We start from the raw sequence: 25,724 nt of genomic DNA, 5'->3' as shown, positions 1-25,724 counted from the left end.
GGTTTGAGTGTTCTTGAAGTGTACCTGAGCTTTAGCGAGGAGAGGCATTGTCTCTGTGCCATTTCTAACTTTTTCTTTCACGGCAGTATTTTTTTTAAAGCACAGAGTGGACAGCAAATTGAGCCACGGCTGACTAACGTAGAAACCTATTAAGTCTATATATAAATGCTAAAGTTCACTAATTTGACTCGTTTGTTTCTGTTTCTCAAATCTCCTCCAAAGTGCACCCAGTATTCCTGTTTTGGACCCCGGAAGTGCCAAACTAGTCCTGACTCCTTTAATGGTCAGGTTCAAGTGGAGTATGAAGGACGGGGAGTGTTCCCCTATTATTGATTTCATTGTATTGTGGATTTATCAAATTTTAATAAAGTTATATTAAAAACAGCAGATAAAACAACAAAACAACCATCCCACAGAGAAAATACACAGAAAGGTGCCAAAATCACCCATAAACACACCGGGTTGAACAAACCCGGCGAGGAGCAAAGAACTACAAAAGGCCAAAAACAACTACAAAAATGTTCAGGAGCAACATGAGGTCAGTTTCTGCAACAGTCGCACCAGATCAGCTGATATTCTCTTTAACAGGGGCCACTAAAGTTGCTTTATCCCGCCCACATCTGCAAGCCACTCTGAAACCCACCTCCGATCCAGCGCTGGTTTATGAGGTCATCCTGCTTCCGTGGAAGCACGGCGGGTTCCCAGGATGGAGTCTTATAGCCTGATCACTGCAGGTGGGAACATCTGTGATTAGTGAGGCCACTGCTAACAAACGCAAGCTAATAAACAGAACTTGGGAAAAGACAAATGATTTCATGCTTTCTGATAAATCATGAGATATACTGGAGGGCAGAGGTGATATGCGTCTGAACGCAGAAGTGGTCTATAAGAAATTTACTTTCCTTCCTGCGGCAGGAAGGAGCTTCAGTGCGTCCTCTCACCCGATGCTCCAACATACACATTTAAAAAGTTTCCACCATCTGCTGAAGATCATGTGACGAAGTGAAATCTCCACAGACATCATGACATAAATTAAAAGTCTAAATGTGGCCGTGGTATTTGTGAAGCTGGAGGATTAGTGTGGATCGTTATTTTCAGCGTCTTCCTCCTCTGAGCTTGTGAAGTGCTCCCTGCTCGGCCCTGTTACCTGATTAGCTTCTTCATAAATGCAGCCGATCGCGTTAACATGCATGAATATCGGCAGCCGCCTCGTCGCTCGGGATAGCGCTCCCTAACATTTTGTCCGGCGCCTAATTATTCCATTTGCTTGGATCTGGGTGCCATTTAGATGCAAGGTAATTCAGTGTGGTATAACTCAATTAAATTTCTCCTGACTGGGATTTATGGAACATCAATAGCTCCTCTGTGGGACCAATGGGAACGCTTCCTATTTATCCCCAAGTCCTCCTGATGCTGCATTTCTGCAGCTCAATTAAATAGAGGAGCGATGAGGATGTTTCTGCTGCCTGTAATGAGGACAGACGGGCTCGGCCTCCTCGTGCTGGATTTCAGAGCGGTGGCGTATTAGCGGGAGCTCAGCAGTCATTACCTCTGAAATTAACTTTTAAACATGGCAGAAACTCTTGGCTCTGATTAGACCGAAGAGCTTACGACTCAGTCCCGCCAACAGCGACACATTTACATTTGAACCGTCACTCAGTTTAAAGTCTGCTGGTTGTTTCCAGACGCTAACGCCCCTTCAACATCTGACAAAAACCAACAGTGCTGAGCACTCAATCCTGCACTCTCTGTAATGTCCAGCAGAGGGCGACTCCACAAGAAAACGAGTATCTGTGGGTTCAGTTCCTAGCTCCAGCTGTTACTGACTGACTCTAAAAGTCAGTAACTCTCATGTATTTTTAGTCTTTGCTTCATCTAAACACAACGACACACCTTAGTTTGCAGTTTATTGATTGGTTAAATACATTTGTTCTATTTGCAAGCGTGCACATTTAGTTTGCCTGTGATTTTATAACAGTTCATTTCTTATTTGTGGGTTGTGATTGTGACTGCTCTTTGTTTCTTACCTGCCATGATCCCTGGGAGTTGCCAGACAAAAGATGGTGGCCGGGGTTTAGAGCACTTTAATACGAAGAGGGGCCGATTGGACGGCACCACCACGTCTTGCTGAAGGGGGGAGAATGTGTATTTTCTTCAGTTAAACAAGCATTTGTATTTAACTAAATATGTGAATTCAGACTTTAGTGTTTTTGATTTTCTTCTGTGGTGCTGAGTTTATTAACAAACTGGATTGTACTGCATCGTTTTTGTGGCTTGCAATCGTGTTGTGTTTAGTGACCCCTGCTGTGTTATAGTGGTCTGATCAGCCATTATATATACACACCCTTGTTTATGAACTTCACAGTTCTTTGCCTGAATTTTGTTTCTTGAGCTGTGTCCCAAAACGTAGGCTGCGTCCTTCGGAAGACCCGGCCTTCGTGGTCTACGTGGGCCGGGTCCTTCGAAGACCGAGAAGGCCGGAAGTGCGAGGCTGTGAAATTGGACGGTCTAGCCTTCAGATTTGCGTCACCGCTGTGTCGGTGGAGTTTAATAAACTCGTCCGTCTGCTCCTTGCTATCTAAAATATAACAGGGCACTGGAGTAAACTCTCGACCATCTCACACTTCTGTTTAATCAGTTTTCTGTTTGACGTTTATTCAGCTGTGTGAAAATCCCGGAGGACCCCAACCGATGGATTAATAAAGTTTTATTTAATCTAATAACTTTGATCTCAGCCAAACCGATTTACTCTGGAACAAATAAAACATAGAAAAATGGTAAAAAATTAAATTTTTAAGTTATCTGAGAGACTTATATATCATGTTTAACCTGAGTAGCGAAAGACAGCGGGGGTCGGAAAACGATGAAGCCGGGAGTCCGCTGCTCTCGCCGGCTCGAGTGACCATTGAGCCCCCCGGCTTGCTATCGAGTGGGTGGGTAACAGACATCTCTGAAAACGTTGGCACACTTTTCCAAATATGTGATGTCTTGATAAACGAGCAGATATTTGATGTTTACACAGCTACTTTCTCGCCTGAAAATATGTTAAAAGTTTATTTTGTGGCCCAGAAAGATTAATAAGAGTAATTTTAAAACTCAGTAGCTGCCGCCATTGTTGGCAGCTGAAATTAGGCTGGGCCGTGCTATGAATTCTGGGATATGGTGGGCCACGAAGGACACACCCAACCCATCCTTCAAATTCGGGGAAATGAAGGACGCATTTGAAGGAGTCGACGAATTGGGACAGCCTTCGTCGCCTGGCTGTGACGTAATCGGCCTTCAAATGCGGCCTCCGGAGGATGCAGCCGACATTTTGGGACACAGCTTTTGACCTCGTTTATGAGGTTCAACTACCAATGAAAACGCAGGTTACCAGTTGCCTAGGCAACTGTAGCCTGGAACACCTGCTAGCGACCAACAGTCACTGCAGAGCGATTTGAGATGAATCGCTTCCTGTGAGGAAGCAGCATCAGCATCACCAACATTTATTAAATGGACTTCAGAATTAAAACAAACTGAGCTCATCAGGAAAGCACTTAGAGGTCACGACTGAGTTCCCATAGACTCTTTCTTTAACCACAGGTATCGCCTCCTGGTGGACATTAAATAGAACAGGACTTCCACACTGGCCGGACTTTATCTCCATATTTTATCATCTCAGGTTAAATTTAGAAAACGTCACGTAACAGTTGTCACATCTTTTTTCTTTTTGTCTTAAAAAAACAAAAATGTGTTCGTGATTTTCCATGAAGGTTTTTGTCCGGCTGCTCATGCCGGGTGTCCACGTCTCTTTACCCTGGAGCATAGCTGGACTGGCCATCGGGCATACCGGGCATTTGCCCGGTATGCCCGATGGCGATTTTTTGTTTCTATGGGCCGATGGATTTTTTTTTTTTTTTTTTTTTTTTTTTAGGAAGGGTATATATAATGAAAGGTGTTGGATTGGCCAATTGGTCATGATCGACTCTGGGCTGGACCAATTACAGCCGAGGAGGCCGGATGCACCCTCCCCCTTGTTTAGCAATCACGTGATTTTCGCGCATTGCATGCCGGGAACTCGTGGCAAAACAATCCAAGTACCACATCAAATGCAAACGTTTGCAGCACCGCAAAACGTTCATTCTCCGGTTCCAATAAATTCTTGCTTTTTCTTTGCCGTACAAAAAAGGAATGTACAAAACAAAAGGAGAACAATGCCGGTCCGTACAAAGACAGACTCGACGAAAAGACAAAGAAAAGATACGAGGAAAAAATCAAAGCAGTGAAAGGGTCAGACCCTTACGAGCACACAGAGGGACAAAAGACGTCAGCGTGCTGCCCAACTTTCACCACGCTCAGATTTATAATTATACGGTTCTTGGAGTGAGTGCATACACTCATGAAGTTTAGTAACTTCAGGTCACTGCAACAAGCCCAGGTACAGTTTACTGACGGATGGGTGCAGGACCTTGAAATGCACCGTGTAGAAAGTAAAAACCATCGTACGAACAAAGGTAAGTTTACCAGTCTCACAAATCGTCGTCATAAATACACATTCGTTAACCGTTTATTAATATAACCTTTGAGCTCAACGGTAATTAATTAGTAGTGGAAATAATTTCTGGTACCCGTTACAGAAATGTAGCAGTGACAATAATATTGTATGCTGTAATCGTACTGGACAATTAGTGATACAAAAAACCTGTTTTATCCTGTGAATAAAAGTATATGTTTTTGTCAATGTACCATAATAACAGAAGCGAAACACAATATTGTGTCAGGACAATTCACTATTTATGCACAATAAATAAAGGAGCATAGCGCGACAATTTCTGTTCAGCGCCAGACTTGCTTGTAACCTATATCACCAATTATGTTAAGAAAAATGACGCATTAACTACTACAAAACACTGACCTTTGTGGGAATGCTTGGAGCAGACTAACCTGTGAGCTGGAGTGTTCTGAGATGTTATATTTGGTATATCCAGACCATCCGTCGGCTCTTACTTCGGAAACATGGCTTGAAAAATTTCTCTTCAACGACGTAATCCGAAAAAAACGATCTCTTTACCCGTCGGCTTCCCGTGGCTGTCATGCGACCAGCTATTGCAGTTAATAATACAACAGCTTCTTGACATTTTTGTGTTTCTTTTTATCGCTGTGTGACTGATTTCAATTGAAAGCCTGCGTGCGCTAGTACGTCTTGCCACAAGTTCCCAGAATCCTTTGCGGTTTTACCCTTGAATGACGTCACATTTTCAATCTTTATCCTGGTGGGCCGGTCTCTAGTCAAAATGCCCGGGCCGATTTTTTGTCCCAGTCCAGCCTTGCCCTGGAGGAGGCTGTAAAACCTGCGAGTGGACGAGTCCGTGAAGCTCACGTCTGTCCGAGGACATCGATACTTGAAGAGCAGGCGACTTGTTGGAGATATCGTTAAGTTTTCTATCGGCGAGCGCTGCTGTTTCACCCGTCTCCAGCCACACGTGGCGAGGTACGTCTCTGCCACTGCATTCGAGATGGCGGGGCAACATGGTGGCTAACATCTCTATTTTTAATCTAATAAGTTTATGAGAATGCATCAATTTATTGGAAGACGTTCAAAAAGTATATTTATGAGTACAATAATGTAGTGCTAACAGTGAACTGAATGAAAGCTATTTGAGTCCATTCAGGCGCCGGGACGAGTTGCAGCTTCACAAATCAGAGGGAAAGCCTCCCAGACAGATCCGTGGACGTGGCGGACGCCCACCAATTACAGCCTGTTTTTGTTGTAGGGTCATTATAATTAATGGCAGTCTGGAGCGCCGTTATGATCCACTCAGGTCCTCCACAGATAAAAGCCGTTTGGCATCTGGGCTCCAGCGGCGTGCGGTAAGGAGCCGCCGCCGCTGCTGCTGCTGCTGCATGATACTATGAATATTTAATTAATAATTAGTCATGTAATTCCTCCTCAGGAGTTATTATCCCTCAAACTGGTTTGTGAATTTAATTATTAGCAGCCTTTTTGTTTCCATGTCTCCCTCATTACTGTCAGGATTGATGTAACATAAACTTCATTAAAAATTAAAGTGAGATTCTTTAATTACGGGGCCGCCCTCGCCGAAGCCAGAATTAGCCAACTCAGTGATGTGCAAATGAGAGCATTATTTAAGAAACATGCTGGAAGTAGTTATGCTAATTCGCCGGGGTTCACAGTGGCAGACCTTTCCAGTCGCGGCTGCATATTCATTAAATGCACTATGCAAATTTAATGTAGCAGCCTTAGTAATGCCTTGTTAATTTATTCAGATTTATTGAGTAAGACTTGTAAAAAGTACCAATTTAATTAGCTCATCTCCTCAGACGGCGGCGGTGATCGCTGAGCTTTCTAAAAAGACGCGTCAGAGAGAGAAAAAAAGACCTCAGAGTGAGATGTTTTACAGGTCTCGGGCTTTAAAGGCGATATTTGCTGCACTTATGGGGCCGCTCAGAGAGAAATCACTTAAACTGCCGCTCGTTTCTCCCCGAGGAGGCGTCTGTGTTGACTCTAAAGGCTTAAAACGGGCCGTTTCCTCAACAATTGGGTCGAACCAGAGGCTTTAATGACTGGCAGATCACAGGAGGCCAAAAAACAAACCCAAAACATACAGAGAGACGAAGGAAAAGAGGACGTGACATCTTTTATCTCTGCACGAGAGGTCACGAGGTCAAAAGCTGACGTTTTAATCCTGGAATTAAACTGTAGATATTCTCCAGTCGACGGGATCACTGCTACGCGTCTTTCCTGGACTTCCTAAAAGACTATCAGCAGGTTGGAGCTTTTTCAAAACATAACTTAAATAGCAGAGAGCACAGCTTCAGTTTTAAACGTTGTCATTAAACTCTCGTGGATTACTGACAGTCTGTCACTTGCTTTTCTCGATGGCTGCGTACGTAAGTATATTTTGTGTTTGGAGCGAGTATTGTTCAGATAAATGGGCCCAAACGAGAGGCGCTTAATCCTGCCTCAGCTTAACCAAGTCGTGTGTTCTTAGAACGTATGAAGTGTCCAAGGTTCGAGCCCCGGCTTGAACAGTCCCGGTCGTTGTGTCCTTGGGCAAGACACTTCACCCGTTGCCTACTGGTGGTGGTCAGAGGGCCGGTGGCGCCTCTGTCATTGCGCCCCAGGGTGGGTGTGGCTACAATGTAGCTGCCATCACCAGTGTGTGAATGTGTGGATGACTGGTGCGTAAAGCGCTATACAAATACAGGCCATTTACCATTTACTGATGTGTTTGTGCACCAGATGAACACCAGGAAGTTGAAATTTCTTGTTTTCAAGCTCATTTTAAAGCCATCCGTCACATTTACAACAATCATGGATGTGAATGTATTTCAGCACTTTGTGAGTCTTTGCCCGGCGTATTAAGCTGCTCATACGTCCTAATGGTTTTAGGTAACGCTCTCATTTGTACAGACAGGTGCTGGTAAAGCTGGAGGGTCCAGCGCGGTGCATTTACATCGGAGCCTCTTCCTGATCTTAGAGACGCAGTTTGCTCCCCTCACAGCGGCTCCAACCAGCGCTGTGTAAAGACCATCATTTCCTTTTGTCCTGCGCTGCACTCTGTCTTTATTATTGCATAACAGAGGAGTAAATACAACAGATTCATCCTCTCTAATGACTTCCTTGTTGGCCAACGCTCCCTCGGCACGTAGTTCCGGTTTGATGGATGCTCCGCGGCCCAGCGAGCGCGAGCCAAAACGCCGCTGGGAGACCGGAGCAAAGTGACAAAAACAACAACAGGACAAAAACAAAAAGGTTGTGCAGAGATGGCGGGGGGATTGTGTGAGGAGCGCCTCGTGTTTTAGACGCATTAAGAATGTAATGTGCTATTACTCTGTGAGATATTCCTCTGGGCTCAGCCGATAATAGAGCGGAGCTTCAGGACTCACCTGCCGCCAACAAGGGCCCTCGATGCGCCGCCACCTTAATACCGAGCGCTCCTCGGCCAAAAATTGACATCGTCTAGAGAGCAAAGCAATCAGCCGAGCCGGTGTTACTGAGCGTTTACGCCTGAGCTGAGCCCGCCACAGCAAATCTTGACCTTAAAGAAGCCCGTTATTTCATTTTTCTTTCAGACAACTCTGTAAAGCTCTGAAAGAGCGGCGGGCGGCGGGGATTTCCTGCAGGTGATCTGTGGGTTTAATCCACTGATTCTCCAATCTGTTTTCTCCTGATGGCACCCGAGGAGGCGGCGAGAACACGGGGAGAAAGACACGTGTTGATATACGATCTGACAGAGCCCACAGCCTGTTTTTCAGAGTAAAAGCTCTGGAGATCAGTGGAGGTAAATGTAAAGGTGGCTCAGCTGCGAACTGAGGATCGGCGGCGGCACGGAGCAGAAACACTCGTTAACCTGTGAGGCTTAGAAGCCTTCAGCCCGGCCTCTCTGAGGAGGAAACATTTTACTGAGGAGCGGTCCACAGCACAAACACAGACACAAACCCTTTTTTGAAAAAGCTATTATTATTGTTTTGCAGGGCTTTCATTTCTGTCATTCACACAGAAACGTCTCGACTTAGAGACACATGAGTTCAGCGTATCTGCGGGAACTTTGAATTAGAAATATGTGAATACTTTGTAACTAAAGAGACACAAGAAATGGGAGGAAGACATTTATGACACGCTCCAAACGTGCTTTAAATCTCGTGATGTAGCTGCAGCCCGTGGCCTCGTGGTGGCGTCACACCAAATAGGTACAAGTGGAAGAATCACTCTGGGCCAGCAAAGCTGTCATATCAAGCTATCAATACATTAACGATTAACCTGGTCTGCCGCCTTCTTCCTGCCATGACAGCGTTTGACTTTCCCAAAGCACGGGAACTGTTAGCCTAACCACAGCTCTGTGGCTCATTGCGCATGTTTCTATCCAGCCATGCTTTTACTGCACTCACAGTGACTTTAGGATCACTATATGCTGAAAAATGAAGTTGCTGTTAATCAGATGTTTCCAGATGTTACTGCGTAATGGCTCAAACTTTTCTCGGTTCATAATTCATCTTTTTTTTTTAATTTATAAGATTTCAAGTTCAAAATTACATTAAAATCACTCCAGACAAAGGAAAAAAAATTATAAAACAAAAACATCCAAGCACAGAGAAGAGAAAACAAAACAGCAAAAAAAGAAGAAAAAAACCCCCACAGGTCATCCATCCACTTCCACTTCTCCTTTTCTGGGTCACGGGGGTGCTGGAGCCTATCCCAGCTGTCATCAGAGATGGGCAGTAACGCGTTACTGTAATCTGATTATTTTTTTCAAGTAACGAGTAAAGTAAGGGATTACTATTGCAAAAACGGTAATTAGATTACTGTTACTTTCCCGTAGGAACGCTGCGTTACTGCGTTACTAAAACCGTGATTTTTTGCGAGAATGTCTCATGACAGTGACGTAAGCGAGTGCGCCGTTCGTAACAGCAGCTGCGTGCAGATCAACAATGGATCACATATCGAGTGCAGAGAGAGTATGAGCGTGCAGCGTTTAAAGCGTGGAAGTACTGACCTTACTTTGAGTTTGATTCCATAAAAAGTGACAAAAACATTAGTGTCCGCTGTGCGTGGGAAGAAAACTTCTTTTTACAGCGAAAAAAACCCCTAAACTTCCGAGCAAGCACCGAGTAGCTACGACGTAATGGGAAACTCACAGAGAAACTCGCGGATTCTTCCACTGACCGCGGCACACCTGCACCAGGGTAAACCTCCGCCTACCCAACTCCTGCTTTACAGGTGAAAATAGAGCAACAGGACCGCTGAGTCTTTGACTTTATTTATTTTCTGCTGTGTTTTACTTGCATCTATTTGAAAGACTGAGTGTAAACACAAAAAATATTTTATTTTATGAGCTGGAATGTGCAGAAAATAGGTTTCAATGTTAAACTAATTTCTTCCAGTCAGAGAATGTTGCATATAATTAAATGTTTGCTTGATGCATAAAGTTAAAAGATTAAAACTAATAAAACAAGTTTTAAAAAGAGACTTTTCCATTTGATTACATTTTGTATGATGGATTATGCAGAAAAAGTAGAATTGGGCTGAAAGATCTATCGCTTTATCACCTCTTCAGGTTGTAAATCGTGTTTTTAAAAAGGTAACTAAGTAACTAAATACTTTTGAAAATAAGTAATCAGTAAAGTAACGGGATTACTTTTTGGGGGAAGTAATCAGTAATTAGTTACTGATTACTTTTTTCAAGTAACTTGACCAACACTGGCTGTCATGGGCAAGAGGCGGGGTACACCCTGGACAGGTCGCCAGTTTGTCGCAGGGCTAACACACAGGGACCATTCGCTCTCACATTCACACCAATGGGCAGTTTAGATTAATCAGTGAACCTAACTGCAAGACTTTGGATGGTGGGAGAAAGCCGGAGTCCCCGGAGGGAACCCACGCAAACAAGGGGAACATGCAAACTCCACACAGAGAGACCCAGCCTGATGGTGGAATTGAACTCTTGCTGTGCAGCAACAGTGCTAACCACCGTGCCACCAAAAAAACAACAAAACCAAGTTAGTCAGTTCAAATCAAAAGTTTGAGACAAATGCTGGAGTCCGAAGAAGATGATCTTCCGTGTAAAGTTAGACAGGGCAGCAGAGAGTTCACCGAGTCCAATAGATGTTCGGAACACGTCCAGGAAGGAATCAGGGTCCAGCAGAAGTTGTCACAGTGTGCCGAAGCAGCCTGTATGAATTGTTAATAGACCCAAATGCAGACACAAAAGAAGGTGGAACAAAACTTGATATGAACAAAGGCGAGCCGTTTAATAAGGCTGATAAAAAGAGCCTTGACAGAAACCTGGACATGAAACATGGCGAGAAATAACGGACGACCTGACGACGAATGAAGAAAACACACAGACTAAATACACACATGAGGTGATCAGGGGAAGTGGAAACACACGGGGAAACGGCTGAGGCTAATCTGACACGAGACAAAGCAAGCAAAGCACTGAAATAAGACACAGACTTTCAAAATAAAACAGGAAACAGCAAGTAGCTTGACAACATGAACAAGAAGACAAGAAACATGACAGACTAACACAGAAGTGAAACATAACTAGACTAAACTTAAGACAACCAAATGATAATCCTGTTACTCAACATATTTAAAGGGATAATTGAAGAACTCAAAACGTAAACTGAAAACGCTGGTCAGAGACCCGGGATCGTGACAGAAGTGTGGTTTCACATAAACACAAAGCGCAGTCAAATGGGTTAAAGATGATCTTGAATCCCCGTTAATGTGATTGAGAAAAGGGTCCAGATTTCGACAAATGTGCCAGCCAGACGATGACAAACCTCTTCAATATAGAAACATGCGATCAGCTCACGTAGCCAAACCCTAAACGAGGGAGGAGGTGGTGCTTTCCAGGCTCTAAGAATAAGTGTTTTACCTTCAATCATGACAAACATTAAGGCTTTCTGAAGAGGACACCGAAGTTCCAGTGATGTTCCAAGTTCCATCTGACTTTAATTTTAAGTCATAAATCTGGTTATATATATTAAATATCTCTTCCCAGAAACTCCTGAGTGTAGGGCAGCACCAGAAAAGGTGGCCTAGGGTTCTTTCCATTGCTTTGCATTTATCACACAATGAGTTAATAGATGGAAAAATACTGCCTGGCTTCTTTTTAGAGAAATCATAATTCATCATTTTTAACACAGATTATAAACACCACTGGCTGACGTGCAGCTGAAACCATGACAGAGCCTCACAGATGGCTGCAGACTGTCACTGTTGGACCTCCTCGTACATACTGACCATGATCTGGATCCATCGCTCCATCAGATCTGCTCCTCTGATCTTCTTGTATCATTTTCATTTTCTCCTGTTTCCCTTCTTAAAGAATGGCTTCCTGACAGCCGCCCTTCCACTGAGACTATTTCTGATGAGGTTTCAGTGAACATAGTGAATAAAAGCTTCTTTATTTAACTAATGAAACTGGACCAAATGATGTCTGTGAAGGTTCTCAGTCATCCAGATCATGGTAGTCTAAGGAGTTTGGAAAGAAAAGCGTCTGGACTTCTTTAACCCTTTAAAACCGATCGGAGCAGCACGCTCTGTTTTGCGTAACTATTTTTAAATCCCGGTAGCACTGCAACCGCGTAAGCTAGCGCAATAATTTTTTTGCACATGAAACCAGAGGAGTTGTACTTACATCTTATGCCATCAGCTTGTCCTCGGTCACGGTTTCCTTCCACATAAAGCTTTGCAAAAACTGCATAAAAAGTGCTTGCAGCAACAAAAACACAATAATCCGCCATTACCTGCCCGAAACCGGAAGTGACGTCATTTTCGTGGAAATTTAGTTTTTTACCATCAGGGCCTCATGAGCCTATACTGGTGTTTTTAAAAGTTGTCTTTGACTTTATGACTTTCTGTGTCGTTTCTGGGATGCTTAGGACTCATATTGCACTGCTGGAAATAGTTTATTTTGATGCAGATGCTGCTTTTTTGCAAATTTGCATTATAATATTTATTTTCGTTTTTCTTTCAGTGTATAAAAATTGGTGTATTTCAAAAACAAAACTATGAAGAGACTCAAAATAAATTTCCTGTGGTGGGAAACTATTTTGTGCAACTTTTTTGTATTTACAGTTTTGAGGATAAGCCTCTTAAATTTCTCTAACTAGAAATATATGTTAAAAAAACAAAAACGATTTTCAATTTTTTTGTAGTTTATTGCACTTTTTTGCAATTTATGTAATTACTATGCACTTAATGCATACATATTATTAAAATTTGGGCTATAATGGTTGTATTGATGTATAGCAACTTGAAATGTTCCCAAAAATGGCTCCACAGCATGTAAAAATATGATATCAGCTCTGGCGGACTTGGTTCTATGGTAGGTCTTAAAGGGTTAAGTTGCTTGAAGATGTTTCACCTCTCATCCAAGAAGCTTCTTCAGTTCTAAGGTCAAACGGTGGAGAGTCCCAGATTTAAGTCCTAGGGGAGTGTCCCACAAGAGGGTCATGGACCCCCTGTTGATCCTCTACCTAATCACACGAGTCAAGAGACCAAATTAAGCGTTTCGTGACAACCTGCTATGCCCGATTTAATTTAATAAGGGTTATTTGCCAGGTTGTCTCATCTCTTGAATTAGGAGCTTTTTTTCTTCCTGAATAATCCATAGACTGGTATTAACAGACAAAAAAATTCCTGTGAAATTGTTCAGGTACCAGGACTGGATTGAAAATGGGTGAAAAATCAGAAAAACTTTGAAACACCTTCAGAAAGCTGGAGAACTTTGGCCCAGGGGCGGAGCGTGGGGGAGGCTTACGGGGCTTAAGCCCGGGTTGTTTTGTCAGAAGCCCGGGGTATTTTGGAGTGTCATTTTTTCATAGTTAGATGCCTGGCTGACAACTGTATAAAACAAAAAGTACACACAATATTCGAAGCACATAGTGCACACTGTGGGAATTTACGACTGTGCGTGAATCCCCCCCTGATATTGGTATGATCCAAGCTCAGGCACTAAGCGACTGAGCGAGGGGGCGGGGGGAGCTGCTGCCCGTGAGTGCGCTGTTGGAGAGACGGAGCCAGCCATACTAAGGAGAGCTTAAGTTTGACCAGGTACCAAAGCAAATCATTCGTACTGTACAAATAATGTAAATATGACGGTGCATCACGAAAGATTGATATCAAACTGATCACTTGACCCATATTACGTTACTTGCTCTTCAAGTGAATCAACAAATGGCAAAATGAAAAGCCGAACAAATGCTATTTTTTAGAGAGTCTTAGCTTACGTGTGTTTATTTCATATTTTCAGTTCTTACCCTCCCCGACTAAATCGGTTTCAGTTATGTACTGAAATATAAGAATGGACATTAGAGGGTTCTTTCAAAGAAAAAACTCAGGTAAATGTTATTTTATATATTATGCTTTGTATGTTGTTCAGTATATTTCTATGCAAAACAAGAGGGATTTGAGTACACAGCAGGATATTCACATTTGTAACCAGATATTTACATACACTTTAGGGAGAAAACATAAAACATTTTTACTGTACAACATCAATTTAGAGTAAACTTTTGTTTTAGATAAATATTGAAATATATTTTGAATTAGTTAAATGTCAGAATAAAGAGACAGAGCTTCTATTTTTTATCACTTTCATCAAATTTAGGAGTACATGTACACTAAGTTTATTGTTAATTAATAAGAAACTCCAGACGATTCCATTCTGAGCTGAAGAAGCTTCTGATAGGTTAGTAGAGTCCATGTGAGTAAACAGGTGGCACAGCTGTGGATGCATATAAGGCAAAACACAGAGCCTGTTTCTGTGACATGGGAACATCAAGAGATGTCAACCAAAACACCAGGAGAAGAATCGTGGAGCTCCATAAGTGTGGCTCAATTTGAATACAATTTGGTGCCATTTGCAATTAAGAAATACAGATAGTTTCTCTCTTTACTCTTAAAGTTAACAAATATGTTTTTATATTTATCAATCTAAAAAAATAAATATTTAGTCTGATTTGATGTTACAATTAAAAAAGTGTTTTGATCTGAAGAGTTTGTAAATATCTGGTTTCAACTGTATATTTGATGATTGTCAGCACAAAGAGAGAGAGAGAGGAGAACGAGGACAGAACAGAGATGAACAAGAGCAGGTGAGACACACATGTTAGTCAAATGGTTGTTTACCAAAAGTATCAGCGTATCACAGGTCCTCGTGTATCTCGTACCTAGTGTTTCTTTTTAGGTTTGCTATTTTTCAAATTCTATATTAAGTTCTGCAGGCTTGTTTGCACAACAAGGCTAAATAATTATATAAACTTTTCTCAATCTAAATATTGTACTTTGGTAGAATTAAATAAATAAGTGTAGTGCAGGTCTATGATGATTTTTAGTGCTATCATCTAGTTCTGATTGTGGTTATGTCTTGGTTAAGTCCTCAGTAATCCTGCTTTTGAACTGTTGTAGTCCTGTTTTAATTCCGGATCAGTTCTGGGTCTGGTTGAATTGGGGTTTAGTCCTCGTGTCTTGATACAGCCCCGACTTTGTTCTGCCTTGCTGCTCAATTAAAAAACTAGTTTAAGGTGTCCTGCATGTGTGATATATATATTTCCCTATATGAAGTCATTCTTTTTTGAACAAAACTCAAAACAGAGCCTATTAATCTTTCAGTCATTTCTACACCCCCCCCCCTCAAGAAAAAAAAAAAAATCCCACATGCATACTACCCTTTAGGGCTAAGCCCCGGGTGTTTCAAATGTCTGGCTCCTCCTCTGCTTTGGCCCAACACCAACATTCAAAACACTACATCAAAGCCTCCACAGCACTTTTCTGTTGTTCTGCCCTTTCGAGGATGTGAAGTCGATCAAACCTATGTAGGGTTTTTAAGGAATAACCTGGCCACTGACGTTCCAGGCATTTAGGAAACCTCCAGAAAACGATTTTTGTTTTTGCCAGCACGGTCGTCTCTCCATCTCAATCAGAGCAGAAAGCTGCGCGGCACTGATAACTGATTTTAGTCTTTCTGCCTTTGTCCCATATTTTGTCCCTTTTACTTTATTTCACATTAAAAGTCCCAAATCTTAAACCCAAAGGAAGAAGATGTGTTGCTCAAATACTCCCGGTACATTCACGTCCCCGATCGTCTTGTAAGCAACGACGATGATAAAAATGAATTCTCTCCCCTCGTATAGTTTCTGTTAACAGTTCACTTTGTTCACAGCGGTGCGATCGGAGGTTTTATTTTGCCTGTCTGTGCATATATTTGCTGCAGAACTTCATCTCCCCTCGCTGGCGATTAAACAAAAGCTGTCTAATAAATAAAGATTTAATTATCAGAAGATTAGTGTGTGATTTTGTTGTAAATTAAGAGCAGCACAGCGCCGCCCCGCTCCTGGATGTGTGCGGTAAATTAAATCAAAATCCTCCTCAAACACATCGCGGGCAGATTTGGGAACCGACCGGTGAAAACTGCATGTTTTTCCAGGGCTTAGGCAGCACACGCTTTCAATTAATTCACAGGAAACTTCAATGAAACTGCAGCAGGAAAACAATCTGAGCCTCTAATCCGTCCATCAGAGGCGAGAGTCCGAGACGATCCACTCATTAAAACTTACACTCGTCTTCGTCTTCTTCTTCTTCTGGTGTCGCAGGAGCTGCAGGACGATGGTTGTCGGATGCATTGTGGGTCTGAAAACACTAAAAATCCGGCGGTTCTCTGTGCTGATGCTGTAGTGAGGTGAAAGTATATTTAAAAATGTGAGATTTCTGTCTGTAACACTAAATCATGTCCCACACTTTGGTGGATTTCATGTTTTTTCCCAAATAGTTGATTCTGTTCATCTGGACGTTTTCAGTGGGAGAAACATTTCATCGTCATCCAGGTGATGTCTTCAGTCTCAGCTGACTGCAGGTTTCCAACCTTATAAACAGGACATTTGCACAATGACTGAAACCAGCACCACTGAAGGAACACTGGGCTGGGAGGTCAGTTCCATGATCCTACTGAAAACGTCACGTCTAGATGAACAGAATCAACCTTTTGGGATTTATTATAATTAAAAATGAATAAAGAAATTTATTAGTCTAGCGCAGGGGTGGGCAACTCCAGGCCTCGAGTGCTGGTGTCCTGCAGGTTTTAGATCTCACCCTGGGTCAACACACCTGAATCACATGATTAGTTCGTTACCAGGCCTCTGGAGAACTTCAGGACATGTTGAGGAGCTAATTTAGCCATTTAAATCAGCTTTGTTGGATCAAAGACACAACTACAACCTGCAGGATACCGGCCCTCGAGGCCTGGAGTTGCCCACCCCCTGGTCTAGCGTGTATCACCTTATTTTAAACCTTGGGCTCTAGCAATGCTTTAACGCTGTATATGTGTAATGATGGTTGTTCGATGCTCATTTCGTTTCCTGATTCTCTGTTGGCTCCAAAGAGCGGACGTTCAAAGGATGGCGCCCTTTCAGCTTCAGTTATCTGCTTATTAAGTCATGAAATATCAACCCTGCTTCCTGGTCCGAGCGCCGAGTTCATTAAGGCAGTCGTCTTTTTAACTTGCTGTAAAGCTCGAGTAGCCACAATGAGCACAACGCAAAGCCCCAAATAGAGGTTTCTCACATTGATCAAGAGTTGTCACCATATTGGACGTGATACAACCTCCGGCTGCGACTCCACCAGTCGTCGGTGAGCGCTTTTAGGACGTTTCTGGCTGTCACTCGCCCAAAAACTGAAAAATAACGTAGAAAAACAGAAATGACGACTGTTTGCCTTCAAAGTAAAAGACTCAGTTTGAGCCAACATTTTTGAAAAGGTGGAACCTTTATTTTGAAGCAGATTGGCCACCATTTGTGCTTTGTGTTGCACTGTCACTCTGGGAGTAGCTGGAGAGTGTGTGCAGACATGTCTGTGTGTTGGATATATATCAGGAGGAGGGTCCTCAGGGTGGTGGCCAGATGCTCAGTCCATTTATCTATAATTAAAACAAATTAATGGTTTATTTTGACCCAAAATTGGTGAGATTTATTTGCTGTCTTTGTATTTATTCTGTGTTGAGACTGTTTGATTGAACTTTATTTGTTGTTCCTGTCAGCGTGTCAGCGCCTGATACCCAAACAGGCAGCAGTAGACTCCTCATTTACAGAACAGTGGCATCGTGCAGAAATAAAGCTGCTTTCATCATCATTATTCATTTGCAGATTTGTCCGTTTATAAATCCATGCAGCTCTGGGTGTTTGATGCAGTTTTGCAGGTGTAAAGCAAAATAAGTGCAAGTGGATGCAGAATCAAGATGAATGCTGAGCTCAGACAGACGCCGGCTGATGAAAACTCGCTGGGAGGCCACTCCATCTTAACATGGCCGTCCTGTGTCTTATGATATCTTATCATTAGTTTCCCTGACAGTGATGGAGCGGCCGGCGGCACCCCCCTCATCCGGCACCACGAGCCGTGTATAAAAGTAACCTTCTTTCCATAATAATGGCCATCCGTCACTTCTTTAACTGTCAGAGGACGAGGGACGCAAACAAAGTGGGATTTAACAAGGTGTGGGGGGGTCGGAGCATCCAAATGGTCCTGACCTGTTAGGAGACGATCTGCCAACATTACGGCTCTGATGTGTTCAGGGACCGTGGGACCCAGGAGCAGCGGTGGTTATTAAATAGAGCCAGGGAGGAAGTCCTCCATTACTCTGCTGCCTCTGGCCCCCGGAGACGAATTTGGCCCTCGGCACGTTCTGGCAGGAGTTACCATGATTTAAGTCAACATTAATGTGAAGAGGACGACACACACTTTTCTTCGAGTATATTCAGTTTCCCCTTTGCCTTTTAAAGATATATATTATGTTACTATGTTAAATAATATGAAATTACATTAAAAACATGACACCATAGCGGCCTTTACATTTCGAACATTGGGATTTTGGCCACGCCATTTAGTTGGTTTTGTGGAGCCAATTACCTCATTTAAAAAGCAGATACCTTGTAATATGTACTTCCTCCTAATTGGCCAACTTTATCACATACCCAGAATTTCACCCTGCACCAGAACTGCAGCTCAGTCGTCCTGGACGGTCTGTTAGGACAGTAACCTCCCAGCAGCCATATTATTGGTCACATGATGTCATTAAAACAATCAAACGTGGTCCAGAGGTCCAGTTCAGGGACTCCAGTTGGCTGAGGTGAAGCCCAGCAGCCACCCGTGTCGCCATCCACCTGTTAATCAAAGAGGCCACGCCCCTACAAAGACATTAACCATCCCTCCAACTTTCCATACGGTCTTCATAAAGGGGGAAATTATCCATATAGACCAACACAGTTTGTGTAACAGGCTGTAAACATGTTTATTTCTGCTGTAAAGTTTTATCATGGGAGTCTATGGGGACTAACTCGCTGCTGGAACCCCCTGCTGGACGTCACAGGAACTGCAGCTTTCAGCTTCACCTTTCAGTCCTGTAGCAGTTTTTCTTGCAGTTCCACAGAACACCACTAGAGGCATACAGCTGTGTATTTAGCTCATTAATGACAGGTTAAAGCAGCAGATGTAATGAGAGCAGCCTAACAAGACACGGTGACAGTCAGGTGTGTGTGTGTGTGTGTGTGTGTGTGTGTGTGTGTGCGTGCGTGCGTGCGTGCGTGAGTGTGTGTGTGTGTGTGTGTTGATAAATGGACAGACAGTGAGCTGATTGATCGGTTCACTAACAGGAGTCGACACAATAATCTGCTCGTTTGTCGGCTTAACTGGGACGTCAATACTGTATCGACTGAAATGTCAGCCACACGAGGCCTTCATTAACCCGCCATCTGTCACACACACACACACACACACACACACACACACACACACACACACACACACACACACACACACAGAGTCATGTTTCCACCTCTTCAGAGGACATCACACTCACTTGCTGCAGAATAATCTTACACCAAGAAAAATTTAATGACTATTTATTCAAAGGACTGCATGCCTATGTCCAGTCCCCACAATGAGAGTGTTTAAACACACTTCTGTCCCCACATCAGCAGTGAGACCAGCACACATGTCTCAGCACACACGGATCTGTGCCAATGTCTGTGGATTTTTCAGATTGATGTACTCGAGGAACCTGATCGGTCTGCTGATCTTTAAGTTCGCAGTGTTAAACATGGCAGCTCAGACAGAAAGTGTCCTAACTGCACGTCAGTGAGTGATGACCTCTGACCTTTTCTAACCCTCTTGGAGGTGGGGTTGTCTGCAGCAATGAAACAGTGGCTAAAGACATGCCTTAGACTTTGCACAATATCGCCACATTATCAGCCGTCATCACAGTTTTTGGCTAAAAAAGGACAATAAAGTGATACATTTGAGTTTGAAATAAAAACATATTTCAACGAGCTGTTTGTCTAAATGAGGAAAAATTTCACAGGATATTCTTTTTTATAGTAATGGGGAAACTAATCTTTAAAAAGATTCAGGGGGAAATTCAGCAAAATAACAAGACAGAAAAACTAAAAAGCTTCAACTGAAACAAATCAGAGGCAGTTATGATTTAAGATTAGCTGTTTGTGTTTGTATGATTGTATGACACAGTGAAATTATTAGTTTGATTTCATTAACAATCAGCACATGCCATATTTAGCTGCTTGGCCTCACAGTTCAGCAGCTTTGTACTGTGTTGCAACAGACTGGTCCACCTTTCTTAGTTTTCTGTTTTTATCTTTTTGTTTGACGTCGTCGCTACTAAATCCAAAGATGTGTCCAAACAACAGAAACGTGCATGTTACTGGCTGCACGGGAACAAGTCACGTGACACAAACTGTTCTTTGTTTGAAGGGACGATATGAAGGGGAAGTATTAACAGAACTCAGTAACAAAGAAATGAACTGACGCAGGTAAGATTACGTCAGTTTGTTTTCAATGAACTGCCCGGCGCTAAGCTGAGCCCTCAGTGCAGCCTGGCAGGAACAAACCTTTCAAAGATGTGGAGAAAGTGCGTTTCCTACTGCACACCTTGGACAAGGAAAACCCAAAAGAAACATCTAAACTTTATAAAAGATGTTGTGCTGCTTCTGTTTTTGTTGGATTTTTAATATGTTGCAGAGCAGCTGCAGGGGTCAGTCTTCATGGTAAAAAAATAATACTGCGCAGGACCCCCAAACTTGTGAATTTTAAAATCTCTTCATACATATATTTATTGATATCTGGACCCACCTCCTTTCTTGTCTTACTCCTTTACAAAGACTTTAATCTCACTGAAGCTGATTGCTTCAGTCTTCAGGGATGTTTCTCAGACTGCTCAGACGTTTCTCCTGCCTCTGCTGAAGCCGAGTCCTCCTGGATCCGAGCTGCTCCTCTCGGGGTTTTCCTTCAGTCTGCTGAACGATGAGCCGAGCCTCACATAGAGACAGATCGTCTCCAGCTGATCACACGTCTGCTGCAGTTCAATGAAAGCACTCGTTCAACGCGACAGGCGTGACCGAGGCGGCCGTCTCTGCCATCATCACAACCTGACTGCCGATGATATTTACCTGAGAGCCGTTTGAATACAGGTCGGAGCTAAAACCAGACGTCTCCAACTGTTTGACAGGAAGAGCGATTCTTAGAGTAGTCAGAAAAACATTTAAAGAATGTGAGCAGAAGGTTTGAGTTACCATCTCACAGATTTAAACGGATCTCTGTGCTCTTTAACAGACAGCTCTTTTTATCTCAGACTTCATTAGAGTAGCTTTGTATGAATCGCACTTCAAAATAATCCCTATTTACCCTAAAATGGTTGGCTATATCTGAAACAAGCCGTTAATCGCTTTAATATCCTCCTCACTAAAAGTCCGCTCTCTTTAGATTGGCCAGCTTCTGACAGCTTGTCAAGGCGCATCACCATATATTAGATTTTAAAGCGACATAACCACCCCCTGGTTTTTGGACGGTGTTCTGGAAGACGCTGAGACACAACAAAAAAGCCAACAGCTCAAACTCAGACTCTACAGCACAGGTGTCCAACTCCAGGCCTCGAGGGCCGGTGTCCTGCAGGTTTTAGATGTGTCCTTGGTCCAACACAGGTGATTTAAATGGCTAAATGACCTCCTCAACATGTCTTGAAGTTCTCCAGAAGCCTGGTAATGAACTAATCATTTGATTCAGGTGTGTTGACCCAGGGTGAGATATTGCTCATAGGGGGTCATATGATTGTTGGGTTTTTCTCTGTATCTACTGTCCAATATAAAGTGCCTTGAGGTGACTTTTGTTGTGATTTGGCGCTATATAAATAAAATTGAATTGAATTGGACCAAACTGGGTCCTCAGCAGGACAACAGCAACAAATCTCCAAAAGAATGGCTGGAAAAACAAGAATGGAGCTGCTGCAGTGGTCCAAAGTGCAGACCTCCCAGTGCAAAGGTCCCAAGCTAGTAACTTAGCGACCCACGCTGGCTGTATCCCAATTCAGGGTCTGCAGCCTTAACGGTCCTCAAGGGCCGCGTACTCAAAGACCGCTGAGGCCGGAAGTGCGAGGCTTATGAAATGGGACGGTCTAGCGTCCGTCGCGCTGCCCAGGTTGCCTAGCAACCATGATACTAACAGCTGGAAACGTGTCATACAGCTGTGTTTGACAGAAATGAAGGAGAAAATCTTTTGTTCAATTGTTTGTTTCTACATGAGCTTTGATCATTCTCTGTAAGATTAAGCTCAGCTATTGAACGCCGTATATTTTAAAGTAAAGGCTTTAAAACCAAGTTAGTACAAACGTCACTAATGTCACATGACTTTGCCGACATGTGGCCAACAGGAATGTTTAATGTTCTTCGTTATTAAACATTTGCACATAAATAAGTGACATAATATTCAGTCCTTACTTTTCACAGTTTACTCTTCGCCGCTCCGCTTCTGCCGTCTGCAGCAAAATTATCCACACCCACCGCCGCGCTATGAATTGTGGGATATGTTGGGCCACGAAGTCTACACCGCCACATCCTTAAAATTCAGGGAAATGAAGGACGCATTTGAGGGCCGCATTTCGAGCAGCCTTCGAATTGGGACAGCCTTCGTCGCGTCGCTGTGATGTAATCGGCCTTAAAATGCGGCCTTTAAGGCTGCAGACCCTGAATTGGGATACAGCCGTTGAAAGGCCTGCATAGTTTCTTCTTCTTTGCTGTTTTTATGGTGGTTGGTGGTGCAATACCGCCACTAGCTGGCTTGGAGTGTGGACCAGAAAGTTACTGACCCACATAACTCCCCCTCGCGCCTGTTCAAAAGTCAACCACGGCAGCTGGAAGGAATAAAATATCAAACTACACAGTGAAAGAGAAAATGGTTTCCGGCTCTGGACCGGAGTCCGGGGGTTGGGGACTCCTGACCTATGCAAAGGAAACCTTTGAATCAGTGCACAAAGAACCAGCAGAACTCATTTGCTGCCATCTGTTGCTGTAGAGAAAAGAGCGAGTAACCAATGACGTAGTACTGAAGAACCGGACAGACACGCCTGACAGATGTACTGACCTCCAGAAAGCTTCATACTCTTGGCCACTGGCCTCAAAAACCCCTGAGCATCATCATCCATCAATATGCACTGTATGCTACGACCCGGGGCCATGAAGGTAGACCGCACGTTACCTGTTGAAGGTAAGACCAGGAGAGAAAGGTTCAAGAACTGTAGAGCAGGTAGCAGGCAGCTGTATTCAGGAGATACGAAACATGTCACCTGAAGAAGGAAAAGCAGCAGCTTCGGTTTGGTTGTTCAATTTGTTTTGCTTTCTGTCTCGAAGACAGAGAGATTGCTGTGAACAGCATTCGGTGATGGTGTGGAGGAAGAATTCCCTTTTAACAGGAAGAGACCAGTTAATATTTGAACTAACAGACTGTGAACCTTAAATCTAAGCTTCCTTCCTGTGTGGATTTCCTGTTTAAACTGGAGAAGTCACTGCCCTCAGCCTGGGAACTTCACGGGAAAACTGTGATTGAATTTTAGCTGAATAATGGCTCTATCTGCTGAACTCTGACTGAGCAGTGACAGAGGAGATTAATTCATCCAACTTTAGGAGGAACACTCGACCCACTCTGTCATTAGTCTTTAGGACCATTTAACTCCAAACGCACTGTCTCACTGTGATCGATGGGTCCGATTACATTCACACAGTCCCCGAGAGGAGGTCGGTCGCATCATGTATGAAGAGATGACTTACAGCGGCCGAGTCGATGAGACAAAGCCAAAGAGCAGCGGAAAAGAAAGTTAATATGTAATTTGCTGCGGTTTGTTAGGCGACCAAACTCAAAGAAGACACTGAGGGATAGTTAAAGGGTATTTCATCATGTCAGAATGCTGAAAGCACTGTTTTTCAAAGAAAAACGCACGATTCCAGTTAGAAAATGGGTTTAAACCTCAGAGCAAAGCAAAAAAAAGGTGAAGATGAAACCTTTAAAAAGGTAAAAAAAAGTCCCAAAACAACCTGAAGCAGCATTTCACTGAAAGTCTTCATCGTCATTTTATGACCATATTCAAGTTCTGATGCTTCAACAGGAAGCTTCTCTCCTATTAAACTGTAACATTTGTTCTTTTGGTTTTTGAAGGAAGTAAAATTTCAAAATTTTACTTTCAGCATCTGTGACCTTTGACCTCTCCACTGTGTCTGTTTTTACATGGGCCGCTCAGTCAGAATATAAATATAAAGGAGATATTTTAATTTTGACATTTTTATAATTTCATACTATATTTTCTCTCTCTGTGTGTGTGTGTGTGTGTGTGTGTGTGTGTGTGTGTGTGTGTGTGTGTGTGTGTGTGTGTGTGTGTGTGTGTGTGTGTGGTCTACCCATCCATCATGTTTTTATGTTTTAACTCTCAAGGTCACTCGACTGCAAATTTAATTATGTCTCAGCTCTTATTAAGCGACACGTTTTATAAAAAGTTGGATCACAGTAATTAATTTTTTGGGGACAGCTGTGGCACAGGAAACACACGTGCTTGTATTACCATCTCTCTGGGGACCATCGCCGATGGAGACCTCCAGCCTTGAACCCTCAGACCCCGTGAGACCCCGTCCGTGTGAGGAACGCACAAAAACTTCCTCACTTTGCACAAAGAGGTAAATTGTCAGGTCTTCAGATTTTGTTTTAGTTCAGTCAAACATCAGTAACATGTCGGAAGTGAAGCTGATTTTCAGTTAACGCGTGCTGATTGGTCAGTTTGGTCGATTGGTTTTCTGCTTCTGGAAACCAGCCAATCAGGCTTTAAAGGGGGGATGACCTTAAAGACACGAGAGACAACAGCTTGTTTCAGACAGAGATGAACTGAGTGACCCAGTGTCAGATAAAGAAAGCTTATTTTGAACTGTGAATCATGCAAAGCTGCTCTGGAAGAGTCGAAGAATTTCTGATGCGTTCGCTGCTCGTGGTCTGTTCTGATTTTCCTGACGTAAATCGCTCTATCGCGGCGTTTACTCGTCATTAAATATTATGTGAATGAAATCAGCGTGTGGATGAATCTCATGAACAAACCAAACACAGACACAGTTCAGTGTGTTTGACTTCAGATTACCGGGAGCTAATTAATACTAATGCTGTTAATTAGAGCAGCCATGTTTGCTCTGCCAGATCAGAGCGCCGCCTGATTAAAGGAGTAAGCCACCAAAATGACACAGACCACAAAGTGTTTGCCTTTGTCTGAGGAAATATTGGACCACTAACACACACACACACACACGCCCTGGGATACTGAACATTACATTCATAATCAGATTTAGCAACAACCAGCTTCCCTTTGAAGTGAGAGCTCTTTATGTGGATCCTTATTAACCTGCAAATCTTTATTTGATCTCCACACATTTTTGTTCTAGAAAAGTTGTTAAAAATCTATCGATACTGTCTGTGTTCATGATCTGATTTTAAACTCAGAAGTTTTTTTCTTTTAATTCGGAGTCAGAGTTGTTTTGGATGCACTTCCGTTGAGAACGTTTCACCTGCTTTAGTGGAAACTGAAGTGACCACAGGTGCACCGGAGAGACATCGACTCCGATCGCCCTGATGGATCTTCTACTTTTGCTTTTTGCTGGTGTCCTCGCAGCTGGCAGTGTGTAACTGTGTCACAGGTAGTCCAGCTCATGCAGGATGAAACATCTGTATGTGCCGTCACAGTAAGGTTGCTGTGATTCCAAGCACAGGCTCAGTGTGGAGGAGATACCAGGAGAGGGGCTGTTAGCAGGACAGGTATCTGTGCGAGGAGGAAGAGGAGAAGCACTGCATGTGTCTGATCGAGCTATCAGGGACTTCACGAGAGTAGCACTGGGGCTTGATGATCTTT

Source organism: Aulonocara sp. 'chitande type north' Nkhata Bay, linkage group LG1 (genome assembly GCF_057382095.1).
Source record: "Aulonocara sp. 'chitande type north' Nkhata Bay isolate Kocher_YH1m ecotype deep benthic linkage group LG1, A_spYH_male_GT1.1, whole genome shotgun sequence".
In the NCBI taxonomy this organism is placed as follows: Eukaryota; Metazoa; Chordata; class Actinopteri; order Cichliformes; family Cichlidae; genus Aulonocara; species Aulonocara sp. 'chitande type north' Nkhata Bay.
The sequence above is the reverse complement of the archived record's forward strand: the minus strand, read 5'-3'. Positions refer to the sequence as shown.